Genomic DNA, 14813 nt, shown 5'->3' on the forward strand with positions numbered 1-14813 from the left:
TATGATGAGAGGTATGAACGAATTCTATTTTACGATTTGAATGATTTCTGCACTTGTATTTTTATTTATAAAGTTTTACGATTTTATATGATTTATTAAAAAATTTAAACTTTTATGTTATTTTATTATGGGTCGCTCTAGTAGTCCTAATGTGACACCTCAGATCAGATCGAGTCACCCGTATTGGTCGGGGTGTTACACGGCAATAATTACGGCTCCCAAAGGTATGCTTTGTGCCTGGTTCAAAGCTTCCATGTTCCTCGTATCTTTGTTCGGATAAAGTTTTCGATGTCGTCCAAATTTACGCAGTTGATCCCGTGGCCTGCATGAATGTTTAACGAACTCACAACTTTCCCTATAAATAAAATCCATTGCTATTACACATTCCCCGTACCTTCCCCAATATTCCCAAAGGATTAAACCAGCAAAAATGGCTGCTGCCATAACAATAACGCAGGTTCTTTGTGTAACTCTCTTTTCCCTTACCTTACTATCTACTGCATTCACTTCTCGAGATTACTCCGATGCTCTTGAAAAGTCTATTCTCTTCTTCAAGGGGCAACGGTCGGGTCGATTACCGTCTAATCAGCGCCTCAAATGAAGGGGCAACTCCGGTTTGTCCGATGGTGCATCCTATCACGTATGTGTACGCCTACTAACTTTTTTGGGGTAATCATTAAAATGGACAAAGTGGCGATTTTGGTTTGTTTTAGAACTCAGGTGGACCTGGTGGGCGGCTATTATGATGCTGGAGATAATGTCAAGTTTGGCCTCCCAATGGCCTTCACTATAACAATGTTGTCATGGAGTGTCATTGAATTCGGCAGCTCAATGCAGAGTCAGATCGGAGATGCAAAGACCGCCATCCGTTGGGCACCGATTATCTTTTAAAAGCAGCTACTGCTACCCCTGGCATTTTATTCGTTCAAGTGAGCATTACATGATAATCTTTGTTTGCACTTGAATACATATCATTACATTATTGTTATTATGATGATGCAGGTGGGAGATCCAAACATGGATCACAAGTGTTGGGAGAGACCAGAGGATATGGATACCCCACGGAATGTATACAAGGTGTCTGCTCAAAATCCGGGATCCGATGTAGCGGCTGAGACAGTCGCTGCATTAGCTGCTGCTTCGATAGTGTTCAAGGACTCCGATCCTTCCTACTCTGCCAGGCTTCTTCAAACAGCCAAGAATGTAATGAATTAATATCCACATAAAGTACTAGCAAATCTCTTTCTTTGCATCTTTATGATGTTTTCAATCTCTACTTGTTTATGCAGATCTTCGATTTCGCGGACAGGTACCGAGGGTCTTACAGCGACTCTCTAAACTCAGTGGTCTGCCAATTTTACTGCTCTTACTCTGGATACCAGGTAGACTTACCCTTTGCTTCTTGTTCCATTGGAGGTTAACCATGATTATTAATCAAAATGGTATGGACATATAGGATGAGCTTCTCTGGAGAGCATCATGGATGCATCGAGCTACGCAGGATAACTCCTACTTATCATACATCCAATCCAATGGCCACACCATGGGATCAGATAATGATGATTTCTCCTTCAGTTGGGATGATAAGAGAGCTGGAACAAAGGTCCTTCTTTCCAAGGTATATGTCTCCTGCAATCTCCCCATCCCGAATCCACATCGAGCCGAAATTGATTTCGATTTTTTTTCAACAGGACTTTTTTGGAGAAAAGCGCGTCGGAGTTTGAATTATACAAATCACATTCGGACAACTATATATGCTCATTAATCCCAGGAACATCTGGCTTCCAGGCACAATATACACCAGGGGGACTTCTTTACAAAGCTAGTGAAAGCAACCTGCAATACGTGACAACCACATCTTTCCTACTACTGACATACGCCGAATATCTTAACACAAATGGTCGAGTTGTCACATGCGGGGCATCGACTGTAACAGCGGCGAGCCTCGTAGCACAAGCGAAGAAGCAAGTGTAATACATTTTAGGTGATAATCCAGCCAAAATGTCATACATGGTTGGGTTTGGAGACAGATATCCAAAGCATGTGCACCATAGGGGTTCATCGGTTCCATCCGTTCAGGCGCACCCTGGTCGCATAACCTGCGACAATGGGTTCCAATACCTCTATGCTAGCTCACCAAATCCGAATGTCCTTGTTGGAGCCGTCATAGGCGGACCTGATGGTCGAGACAACTTCGTGGATGACCGGAACAAGTATAAGCAATCTGAACCAGCCACTTATATTAATGCACCATTCGTTGGTGCTCTTGCATTCTTCGCGGGGATAGGGAATGCAAACTAAAACAATGAATATGAGAAAGAAGAGAATATATAATGTAGTGAAAGAAACGCTTCCATTTTTCATATTCATGCTGTGATTTATTTTTATTAGTTACAGATTTTCAAACTACGGTTTCCACTTTATTGGAATACAAGGAAAAAATCATTACTTAAAGATGTCTTAATCTTGCAGAAATACATATCGTACGTGAATGTGCCTTGAATGAAGTAAACAAGCATGGAATTACATCCTTGAATGAAGTAAACAAGCATGGAATTACATGCTCTTCGGGAAACTCGCCCGGCCCTGGTTTTATAGGTCGTTAATCCATGATAACAGGTCTCCAAAATTTTGCATAAATTTTAAAATTAATATAGTTTAATTAAAATATGTAATTTAATACACAAACTCTTATTTAACATAATAATATATAATTGTGATTTTAATTTAAACTTATCTTATCTCTGTTGGCAAAAAGTCCTCTGAATACATTATTTTTGTGTCTTACAATCGCTGGACGACTTTGAAATTTACCTAACGTTCCGACATCAATGAAGTTCAAAAGATATAAGAAAAACATAAAGAATCTCAAAGATTTAAATCTCAGGAAGCCTCGACTATTTGATATGACCTATGAAAAACCTATATAACCTATTGTAATCAAATACATCATTATCATGATTGATCCACTTTGGTTGTTATTATACAAAATAGTCATTATAATATTACAACTAACACGCACTAAACACCGACTATAGTATTTCTTGAGCATGATCAAGAGATGAGATGAGACCTCTACAAAATCATCTCTACAACAAATTTTCTTATTAGTGACATCTAGGTTGTTGTCACTAAAACTTCAATTTATGTTACTAAATATATTTTGTGACGTAAAAGTCAATGTCACGACGATCGTCACCCTAGGTGTGTCACTAAATGTCAAAAGTGACGATGTATGTGTTATCGTCATGTATTATTAAATATATATTGTCGCTAAAGGATAACGTCACAGTTTAATTTGCATTCAGTGACAATTACTTTTATCACTAAATGATGTACATTTTCGTCATTAATAAATCATAGTGTCACCAATAACACACAATAATTTCATTGTATATTTGACGAAAAGAAAATTTTCACATTGTTAGTAACGTAATATATCGTCACCTAATAGTAGCATAGATGACATTTATATATAACGTCACTATATAATTAATATTCAATGACAACTAATTATGTCACTAAATTATGTAAAATTTCGTTATTGATGATTTATATCATCACGGATAATACATTAAAATCAACCTATATGTGACAGAAAGAGATATTTTCACATTTTTAGTGACATAATATAAATGTTACCTAATAATATTATGAATGACGTTTATGCGTAACATCACTTTATAATTTATATTCTATGACAGTTTGTTACATCACTAAATTAAATAAGATTTCATTATTGATAATTTATATTGTCACAAAGAATGCATTAAAATCAACTTATATGTGACGAAAGAGATATTGTAGCAAAACACAAATAATTTATATTCTATGACATTTTTAATGACAATATATATTAAAATAAATTTATTTATACAAATCTAAATAAAAAAAATAGTTCACTTATTCAAAAATAATAAGATTTAAACAAATATTTCACTAAATACATAATAATTTCATTTTTATAAATATAAAAATGTTTAAATGTTTACAAAAAATAAAAATAATATGACTTGTGGAATATTTCGTTGTAGCAATCTCAATCCAAACCTTGAGTCGGTTGTGATTCTGTTGTTGATGAGTTCGTGGCATCAATAGCTTGTTGAAGTTCAAATTCTTGGGTTCGATTTAGTTTACTGGAGACTTTTTTGAGTTTCATTTTCTTGTGTTCGAATCCTTTTACGAGATACTTTACCTGGTGTCATCCTAAAACATATAAAAAACTATTATAAATACTTTCACCAGCTTTTGCAATCGATTTCTCTTATATATTAGAGGGAACTGCAAAGATGCATTAAATCACAACCAAAATCATCAATTATTAGAGGGAAGGTAAATTTTATTTGGAGGGAAGTTGAAAAATTACCTCCACTATATCTAAACATAGTTATTAAAAATTAGAAAAATATAGATTAGTACCAGACACACATTCTTAACAAGACTCGAACCTTACCAATTATGCATAGTACATATCATGAAAAACGAATACGAATCTACGTTCTTAGTATTCTCCTGTGATCTAGATCAACATGACACAACTAAGTGATGTCATTTTTCAAGAAAGTCAAAGTTGTTACCTGTTGTTCCCTACGGTGCTGCAATATGCTGATAGTCCAGGACACAATGTAACAGGGGAGAAGAAGGCCAGTAGCACGAAGGAGGGAAATCTAGAAGGAAAAAAATAAAGAAGAAAGATAAGTTAGAATCGAACAATTAAAAGTTGTGAATTACAGAAAGATCAATGCAAATTCGAGCCATGCATACAGTGATATATCGAGATAATTCATCGTTTGTGTCTCCACTGGCTAGGTACAAAACATGCCTCAAGAATAGAAGAGCAAGTCTCTGCAAATAAACGGATAAAATAAGATCTACACAGAATAAGAACAAGGATATCAGCAGTGATTCCTGGACCCAATAAATGTTTCATAGAAGTGAAACCCAAAATTATGTATGTTTTCCATCTAAGCAAAAACAGTAATTCAGGATATAGGGCTCAACTTGATATTCGATAACCTTAATTACGAGTGGAAATAACGTTCGTGACTAGTACACTGCCAGTGCGAAAAAAATTTGAGGCAAACTGTACAATAGAATAATGCATTACATAACACTCAAGATGGCTCGAACATTGATATTTGATCTATTGCTTGCAGAAAAATGGTGAAGAAAATAAAAGTATACAACCGCCAATATTTTAATTAAAATAAGCCAATAAGGGACTCTGTTACTTGGGACTTGTGTTTAAGCATCAATTAGTTTCCAAGTTTCTGAACTGTTTGGATGGTTCTTGGAATATCATATCCAATTACGTGTTGGACACAAGTGTTGGATTAGGATAATTCAAACAAAATGAAGAGTCAGAGCAAAATAGGATTGATAAATTTTTGTAATTTTATAGAGGAAACTAAAGCTTACAGTAAGGGAAGCGGAGCGGAAAAATTCAACTCCACTAGAATTGTTATCCGAATATTCATCATAGCATTGCCCAAAAATAGGCCTGGTAACCCAACGAAGCACCAGATACTGTCCACTCACTGTATCAATAGAAAACACAGGAAACTAAGGGATCCAAGGTGATTAGCATACCATACTGAGCCATCCTTCAGATCACCAAAAAGGATCGGACACAGATCCTCACAAACAAGAAAGGGTCCAAGAAAATATCAAAGTTTCAATTACAGTTACAACACCCACATTGATAAAAAAAGGAAAAAAAAAGGCTAACAAAGTCTGAGAGACACTAATCTTATCATATCTACAATGGTCAATTGGTAAGTGCATGGTTGTGAGACTTGCCTGATATCAATTGTAGTAACCTCTGGCTGAGGAGGAGGAGGAGGTGGCACAATATATCCCGGTTTGTAAGACTGCAAATTAAATGTTTTTTTTCAGGAATAAGTAAAGCAGCCTAGTAATTCAACTCATACAAAACCATTTCAATGAATGAGATAACGATGATGCTGATATCCCGGTTTGTGAGACTTGCCTTATCTCGTGATTACACCATAGAGATGAATGATAGTAAAATTATTTGGAAACTTTTAGCATAAGTCGTGGAAACTATATTGTCTTCAATTTTAATAAGCATAGAAAAAAGAGAGAAAATCACTGATTATGAATACATAGAAACAGAATCAACCCAGCTAAACACAACTTCAAGTCAAAATCCAATAACTGTTAGCATATAAACATTTACGAAAACAAATTCCACGTATAAAATGCAACCCATGAAGGATTAAACAATTAAGCTGGAAACACCAACTATGAACAAAGACAGCAATAGGTGCAATTATAAAACAATGCAATGAGGAAAAAGCATACCTCAGAAAGAACCTTGAGCATCTGATCAATGTACCAAATTCTCTTTGGGGAAAACCAGAGGCAATAAAAATGATTGTTAATCAACTGGGCAATAATCCAAAGTAATTTCGAATAAATATTTCAGCATCCCTCCACCAACAAAAAAGATACCTGAAAATACAGAGCCAAGAACATAAATAATATATAAGAAGATTACAAATATTATAGCATACAAAGACTAACAAATAACGGAACCTACTTTTCAACAAGGGAGCAAATCTTGGCAGTAAGAACTCCCTTAAATTCTTGATCTCTTGCTTCCGAATATTCAATTAACTCTTTTGTTAAAGGCTTCACATTGCTTTCACTCGTCAGCAAGTATTGCATTAACTCTTTTGTTAAATGTTTCACATTGCTTTCACTAAAGTCTAGCAAGCAGACTCAATACTCACAAAACGACATTCATTTTTTTCTCTAAAAAGGTTGACTGCCACTACTATCCTTTTACATGTGATTTAGCTTCAATTATTGAAGGTAAATATTAACCAATTCAATCTATGGAGGCTGTTGCAACCAAAAAAAAATCTGCCTAGACAAAGGCAGGTTACAAAACCGAAAAAAAAATGAAACAACAGTGGAGCACCACAAGAATATCATATTTGGACATTTCAACAAACACATGACAGCCTCTAACAAACACACGAAGGAATGTTCAACTTAAAGGCAAAAAAAGGGAGTGACCTAGCTTTACCCACAATAAATTGAACATGATTATGGAAATAAAAAAGTAAAAATTTCTACAATACCTGGCCTGAGAAAGAATTAGAGTTGAGAGAAGAAAAAAATGAGCTCGAAGAACGTTGAAGGAGATCCCCCATTACTGTTCGCGAACGTCAAAACTAAGACTAGGGGTGACCTAGCTTTATCCACAATAAATCGAACATGATTATGGAAATAAAAAAAATAAAAATTTCAACTATACATGGCCTGAGAAAGAATCAGGATTGATAGAAGACAAAAAAGGAGTTAGAATAATGTTGATGGAGAGCCCCATTGACGTTCGTAGCTTTGTCGAGAAAAACCATAAAAGAAAAGAGGCAAAGTTGAAAGATCCTAATTTAGTCTAGGGGGTCCAAAAGACTTGCGGCGATTGATTTAAAAAAGTCAGATAGGGCTGAAGTAGGAGGGAAATAAATTTTTTAAAATTTGCGGCCTTTTTAAACTTAAAAGCCGTTAAAACATTGTTTAAGGTGTCTTATAAAATATAATAAATTAAATTGTCATGAATAAAATTTATTAATAACGAATGTGTAACGTCACTAATTTAAATTGAATCGTTATATAATAAATCGTCACTGATACCTGTTTTTCATTGGAGACGACTTTACAACGTAATTATTTTATCTAAATGTCATTAAAAGGTTTGTCACCAAAATTTTTGGTAGGAAGATTTTGACGTCAAACAAAGATATACCATTAATCAATAAATATGACGAAAATAAAAAAAATCACATTATAATATGTTTTGTGACGATATACATAACGTCATATAGAATTTTTGTCATAAATTGACAAATTTGTTGTAGATCACTTGTATTTTATGTTCTACCTCCTTATAGAGACAAAATACTTCGACATTGGTTAATGATCAATTTTCAACAAGTTATAATTCATAGTCAAATTAGAAGGGGGTGAATTGTCAATAACTACTAAAATTCATTTGATCTCATTAACAAATAGTATGATAAACATTAAATATCTTCTATCGAATAATAACCAATCGAAATATACCCGTAAAAATGAACTAGACATCATCATCTCTTAACTTGCTCCTAAAGTCCTTCCTGATATGATTATCTCTAACCCGCGTTTGAAGATTCAAGCTATAGAATTTGCATGCATGGATGAACCGCCTCTAAAAGAAAGTATTTAGTCTGGACGTGATGTGCTAAAATACTAGTTTTCTTATATTTTAATGGCATGGTCTATTGTTTAGTACGCTAGATCTATACTGACCATAGATTGATTAAAATATGATTGAAATAATATTGATGATTTAAGGATTTAATTAGAATTGTTTTAAATTTATGAACTAATGTAAAAAATAAGTCAGAGTCTGGGGGATTCTAATGTAGTTAACACTTGTTTTAACGGGATAATCACATAAAGAATTTATTAAACACGTGTTTAAACGGATTTTCCTCTATAAGAAATTATGATAGTACCCTTACCATGTACGGGAAAACACTGACTTCAAATCGGTTGGTTTTGGCAGTCAAATCAAAACAGCTTCTAATTTTGTAATTGTCTAAAGCATAAAATTCTGGAGGATCACATACCAAACTGTAGATCGATATTTGTATCAGATTAACGGCATAATCGTCTTCCATTTTCTCCCATGGCGATCCATCGATGTTGTGTACCTCTCCTTTTCGTCTCCCTTTTCGTTCGTTTTGTTCGTGCCGAGATTCGATTAACGGAGATCCAACAAGATGAACGTCCCATAATCCCGTTCGACGAGTTCGGGTTCACCCACACCGGCCACCTCGAACACAACGTCACCGACATCCAGCTCTCAAACCCGAACCCGGATCTCGATATGACCAAAGTCGGGTTCTTACTCTGCACCCGCGACGCCTTGATGCAAGTGCTTTTACAGCTGGAAGACGGGTACATCAATTGCGCCCTCGATTCCGATTTCGTTAAACTCGTCTTCGAATTCAAGTCCTTCAAAGGCAATTCCAGTTTCAACACAGTTTACCAAGAGAACAACGCCGATCAATACACGCTCGTGTTCGCAAACTGCCTTAATCACGTAAAAGTTTCGATGAACGTCCGATCGGAGATGTACAATCTTGACGGTAAGGATAACCAGCGCGATTATCTCTCCGCCGGAAAAACGATTTTCCCTAGGGTTTACTTCCTCTTCGCCCTCGTTTATTTCATTCTGGCGGGGATTGGGGGTTACGTGCTTTACAAAAAATGACTCACCGTTTTCAGGATCCATTTTTTCATGCTGGCTGTGGTTATTTAAAAGCAGTCAATTTGTTATGTGAAGCTGAGGATAAGTCTTACATTAAACGAACAGGTAGCGCTCATGGTTGGGATGTTTTGTTTTAAATATTCAGTTTCTTGAAAGGGGTGATGCCTTTCACATTGATCGTTTTGATCGGTACAGGGTGGTCGTTTTTGAAACCTTGCTTGCAGGACAAGGAAAAGAAGGTCTTGATGATCGTAATTCCACTTCAAGTTGTTGCTAATGTTGCCCAGATTGTCATCGATGAAACTGGACCATTTGGCCACGATTGGATGGTGTGGAAACAGGTGTTTTTGCTCGTCGATGTCGTTTTTTGTTGCTCGGTATTGTTCCCCATTGTTTGGTCGATTAAGAACTTGCGAGAGGCAGCTAAGACCAATGGGAAAGCTGCGGTGAATTTGATGAAGCTCACTCTGTTCAGGCAATATTACATTGTTGTTATCTGTTATATTTACTTTACTAGAGTTGTGGTTTATGCATTGGTGACCATTACTTCGTATTAGTATCTGTGGACTAGTGTGGTGGCCGGAGAATTGGCTACGCTTGTGTTTTATGTGTTTACTGGGTATAAGTTCAAACCAGAGCCACATAACCCATATTTTGTGATTGATGATGAGGAAGAAGAGGCTGCTGCAGAGCAGTTGAAGCTTGAAGATGAATTTGAACTGTGTGAAGATGAATTTGAACTGTGTGAAGATGAATTTGAACTGTGATACTATTCATTGAGAATTATATATATACATATATATCGAGAATGATTGAAGAAAATGGTGCAGGGGATCAACTGGAAAGTTGAGTAGAAGTCTGATCATCAAAATTGGTGACAGTGTTAATAAAAAAGCTGTGATAATTCATTTTTCTTTTATATATATATATATATACACACACACCTGTGCCGCTTCCTTTTTGAAGTTGATAGGATTACATTTTAATTTTAGTTCACATTTGCGAATTTGACAGTCTCTGTAACTGCACATACAAAAATTTATGTCTTCTTATTTAATCCTTGTTTATGGTTACTCATTACTCATTCTGAGAATATGTTGTGAAATCATACATTAAGGGTACTTGCAAATTTTACCAAATTTATACAACAATGCGAGTTCAATGTACATTAAACCTTTATGCAATATTAGCTCTATCCATTATCCAATCAATTTTGCTTGGTGAATTTTCCATACCAAATACGTATGGTTACTAGTTTTATGTCATCTTAATTCATATCGTTTCTAGTTGTAGCTACATTCATGAACCTTTCTCACTTGAAGTTTTATTTGTGGAGTTTATGATGCTATTAAACCCCTTCTCAAGCCTTGATCAAATTGGATTTCTTATCCAATTCAAGACGATGGTACCGATTCTAAGCCTTTCAATTGAGATACTGACCATTCAGTATCGGTACTAAAACTTGGTCCGATATCAAAACTAGCTACTGTAATATGAGAAAGCTTGCCAGTATTGATACCTTATTTGGAGTATCCATACTTTTGTGCTAGGGTATTGATACCAATATTAGGTTTGATGTTTTGGTAAATTAAACTCGATATTGATACTCAGGGTATCGAGACCACTGCTTTGTATGGTATCGATACTCCTATGGGTACCGATATCGAAATTTGTTACTGGAATCTATAATCTAAGATGGTATTGATATCTTACTCTTGTGTCTCGATAATCAACGAATAATATCTGTAGACACCCGTTTTTGTCCGGGTCTAAAAAAATATTATATTTATTTATTATTATTATTAATTAATTTACATATTACATTTTAGCAGGCCCTGTTGAAGCCCAAATCAACCAATGGCCCAACAAACACCTGGTCCAGCAGATACAAACCCAAGACCCGCCCAGTTTGGACCCGAACTGACCTGATTCAGCAACCCACCAGGCTTCAGACCTGGCCCGACCCAAGAGTTCAGACCCGTCTAGGGTTTCATTGTTGCTGTCTGGCGCCGCCACCTTTCCAGCCGTTGGATCTTATAGAGATCCAATGATTCTCATTTATCCAGATTAGGGTTTGACCCTAATCACCAGCTCAACCACTGCCACCTCCAACAAATCTTCAACTTCCCAGTCGCTGAGCCATTCAAGTCGAGTCTTTCCTCGTCGCCATTGATAAACCTGCATCGAATAGTGACAATTATCCATCCATAGTGAAAGCAATCAGAAAGCAAATCCAAACAAGATCCTATCTAGTCAATCAACAAAGATAGGATATCATTATCCTATATCCTCGGCTATGGATCCATGAGACATGCATCAATAAAAGAAGAAAGAGGGGGAAAATCGATAGGCATTCGGTGAACGACAGGAAAAAAAGGAGAAAAAAGTGTAAACCATTCGAACCAAACAGAAAAAAATGAGTTTCCAGAGAGAGAGAAAAACAAAGAATCATTTGGGGGGAAATAACCGAAAGAAAAAGAAAAGAAAGGAGGAAAAGATGAGAAAAACTTACCTTTTTCTTTAGATTTGTTCTGATCTAGCCCCCATCTCGAAAATACGCCCTCAGATTCGTGATGAGGAGAAGGAGACGCTTCAGGTGATGTCTTTTTCCCTCTCCTCCGGCATCGGCGGACGACGATCACCGTTGGTTAGTGGCAGTCGATACGAAATTTGCTTGCCGACTTCTGAGAGCTCTCTGGAGCTCTTTCTCCCCCACTCTCTCTCTTATTCGGGCGATGGGGATGGAAAATGAAGGCTGATGATATTTTGGGCATAAAGTTATGCTTTTATATTCAACACCAAACGACGTCGTTTTTAAGGGGATATTTTGGGCATAAAGTTATGCTTTTATATTCAACACCAAACGACGTCGTTTTAAGGGGGACGGGTTTTGTAATTTCGCTCAAAGGGGTAATATTAAATCTGGTCCATATGATTTTGTAACATTTTCATTCTGGTCATTAATGAACATTTTATTTTCTTTTATTTTGAACAATTGTTTTTTGAATGTTACAAGTTAGTCCTTATTGGCCTTTAAGCACGAGTGTGTATATATTTATGCTGAGGTCATTGTACTTTAATGTTATTCATACTTAAGTTGTGTATGTTTTTATTAGTATATTTTAGTCACTAATTTCATGTGTTGTATATTTTTATTGATATTTGATTTTAGCCCTGATATTTGTAAATCTTGTATTTTAGTCACTATTTGGTAGTTGGTTTAATTACTGTTTCATCTTTTAGGTTTCTGGTTTATTTTATTTTATTCCTGTATATTATTTATGGGTTATTTACATTTTTGGTTCTTGTATTATTTAACATTTTCCATTTGAGATCTGGTTTATTTTGTAATTAATGTTTAGCTCTTTTAGTTTCTGTTAATAACATCTTTTACCCTTAATTTTATGTTTTTACTATTTTAGTTCTTTAAATGTTTGTTTTTGTTATTTTAGTCCTTTAAATGTCTATATTTTCTATTTTCCCCTTAAGTTTCTATTTTTACCATTTTAGTCCTTTGAGTTTTGGTTTTTACTATTTTGGTCCTAAAGTTTATGTTAATCTTATTTTGGTCCTTTAAAATTTTTATTGTTTTGTTTTAATCCCTTATGAATGTATATATTTAACATGTTGTATATTTTTAGGTATAACATTAAATAAATGTCATTATTTTTGTTGTAAATATTTTATTTTACATCGTATTTGTTTCTATTATATTTCCTTAAATATTAATATTATTCGAATAGTTTCGAGAACGATATTTGTAGAATGGGCATGGAAAGTACCACTTGATCGAAGTGATGTAATCCAATATGACATTCGAACCAAATACGAACTTGAAATAAGTCAATTGTATTTTGCTAATTATTAATTCATTTCATTTTAAGTCGAACATTGCAATGAATGCCTCTAAATAATAATTTATTTCATTTCATTTTATATTCGATTAATTTTTTAATCAATTTATTTTGTTATATGTAAACATCAATTTTTTTTATATATATTTGATTCACATATTTATCGATGAGGGAATATTTTTTACGGATAAGAAATAGACGAGATAACTTTCCTGATGGAAGATTCCTAATCTCGAGGTTTCTTTTCAAGTTAAAGAATTTTTCCTAATTAAATAATTCGAGGTAAATTAATTAAATCTCAAAAAGCGGGTCATAGGTTAACTTTATATTCGATTTATCATTTCCACCATTTACGACGACGTGTAAGCGACACAATACCAATTTTGGGTGTTGTGGGAGTGCTAATCATTCCCCACGCGTAATCGACTCATGAACCCATTTTAATTGAATCTTTGTAAACGTAGACCAACTTTTTGTCTTAAAAATGGTTTTTTCTTAAAATTGTTTTTAAAAGACATTTTTAGGTATTTGACCTACCTAACCCAAAGGTCGATGGAGACTCTATCCAATTTGATCCAAATCAATTCAAAATGATTAATTTTCCAAATTAAAGTCATAATCATTTTAAAAAAAATAATAATTAATTGTTTTTATTAAAAAAAAATGGTTATGATAGCTTGGCGACTCTGCTGGGGATCTTTTTTTAAATAATCAGGCTATAGGTTGCTTACACATTGTCGTTTGGTGGAAACTATGAGTTCGTGTCTTTAGTTAACTTATGATCTGTTTATTGAAGTTTTAATTGCTTCATTTTTAAATTATCATACTAACATTTGAATTTTTGCTTTCAGTTTTGTCAAAGTTTTTTGTCGAGTTTTTTTCTTTTCTGTTTTTGAGTCAAAGGTAGGTACGTTCCTCATCACACACATCACGTGCGTTTGCATAACATGAGCTCTAAACACGAGCTTCAATCCAAATTAGTTTGGGTGAATGCTTTACTCTCGTAAGAATTTATTCTTCGTATGAGTTTTAGCAAATAACCCATGGGATACATACCTTATACCTTCGTAGGGATTTATTCCTCGTATGGGTATAAGGTAGTGAATCCCCTCGAATTGAACTCAATCCGTTCGAAACTTGTAATGAGTGAGGATTGAGGGTCTGACATCCCAATGAGCACCGACATCAAGGATAATTCGGGTACCCTTTTCTTGTTAGAGCCAACACCATGCATATAATGAATTGTAGAACGATCACCGTAGGTATAGTTATACCGAACCTCTGTACGTCAATAGGTACCCAAAATAGGTGTACATAAAGGATGAGCGTTTATGAACCTTTCCTTTTACTTTAAGTTTGTAGAATATATTTATTATTTTCAAATAAAAGCATACGAACTAGATACCATGAGGTTAGGATTAATCATTTTGGGTATATAGCATGTCCGGGTAGAAATGTTATTTAACTAAAGTATGTTCAAGTAGATTTCATGATTGGGTAGGTGTTATATTTATATGTAGATAGTATCTTTTAACTATATTGATTATCTTACTTGCAGTAACTCGTTTTTCACTTTTGTTTGTGTTACTAACTCATTTTTTCTTATTTGTTTATGACATTTTTCATCTTTCTTTGCATTGCATTGCATTGCATCGTCATGACATAATGCAATA

The 14813-nt window shown here is 34.7% G+C and overlaps 2 pseudogenes; both read left to right on the plus strand.

Moving 5' to 3' along the window:
* The first annotated feature begins 424 nt into the window (after nt 1-424).
* LOC120171775 lies at nt 425-2319 on the plus strand (annotated as a pseudogene).
* A 6355-nt stretch (nt 2320-8674) lies between these two features.
* Nucleotides 8675-10075, plus strand: LOC120171795 (annotated as a pseudogene).
* The last annotated feature ends 4738 nt before the right edge of the window (nt 10076-14813 follow it).

This window comes from Hibiscus syriacus, unplaced genomic scaffold, assembly GCF_006381635.1.
Source record: "Hibiscus syriacus cultivar Baekdansim isolate YM2019G1 unplaced genomic scaffold, ASM638163v2 tig00111837_pilon, whole genome shotgun sequence".
Lineage (NCBI taxonomy): Eukaryota > Viridiplantae > Streptophyta > Magnoliopsida > Malvales > Malvaceae > Hibiscus > Hibiscus syriacus.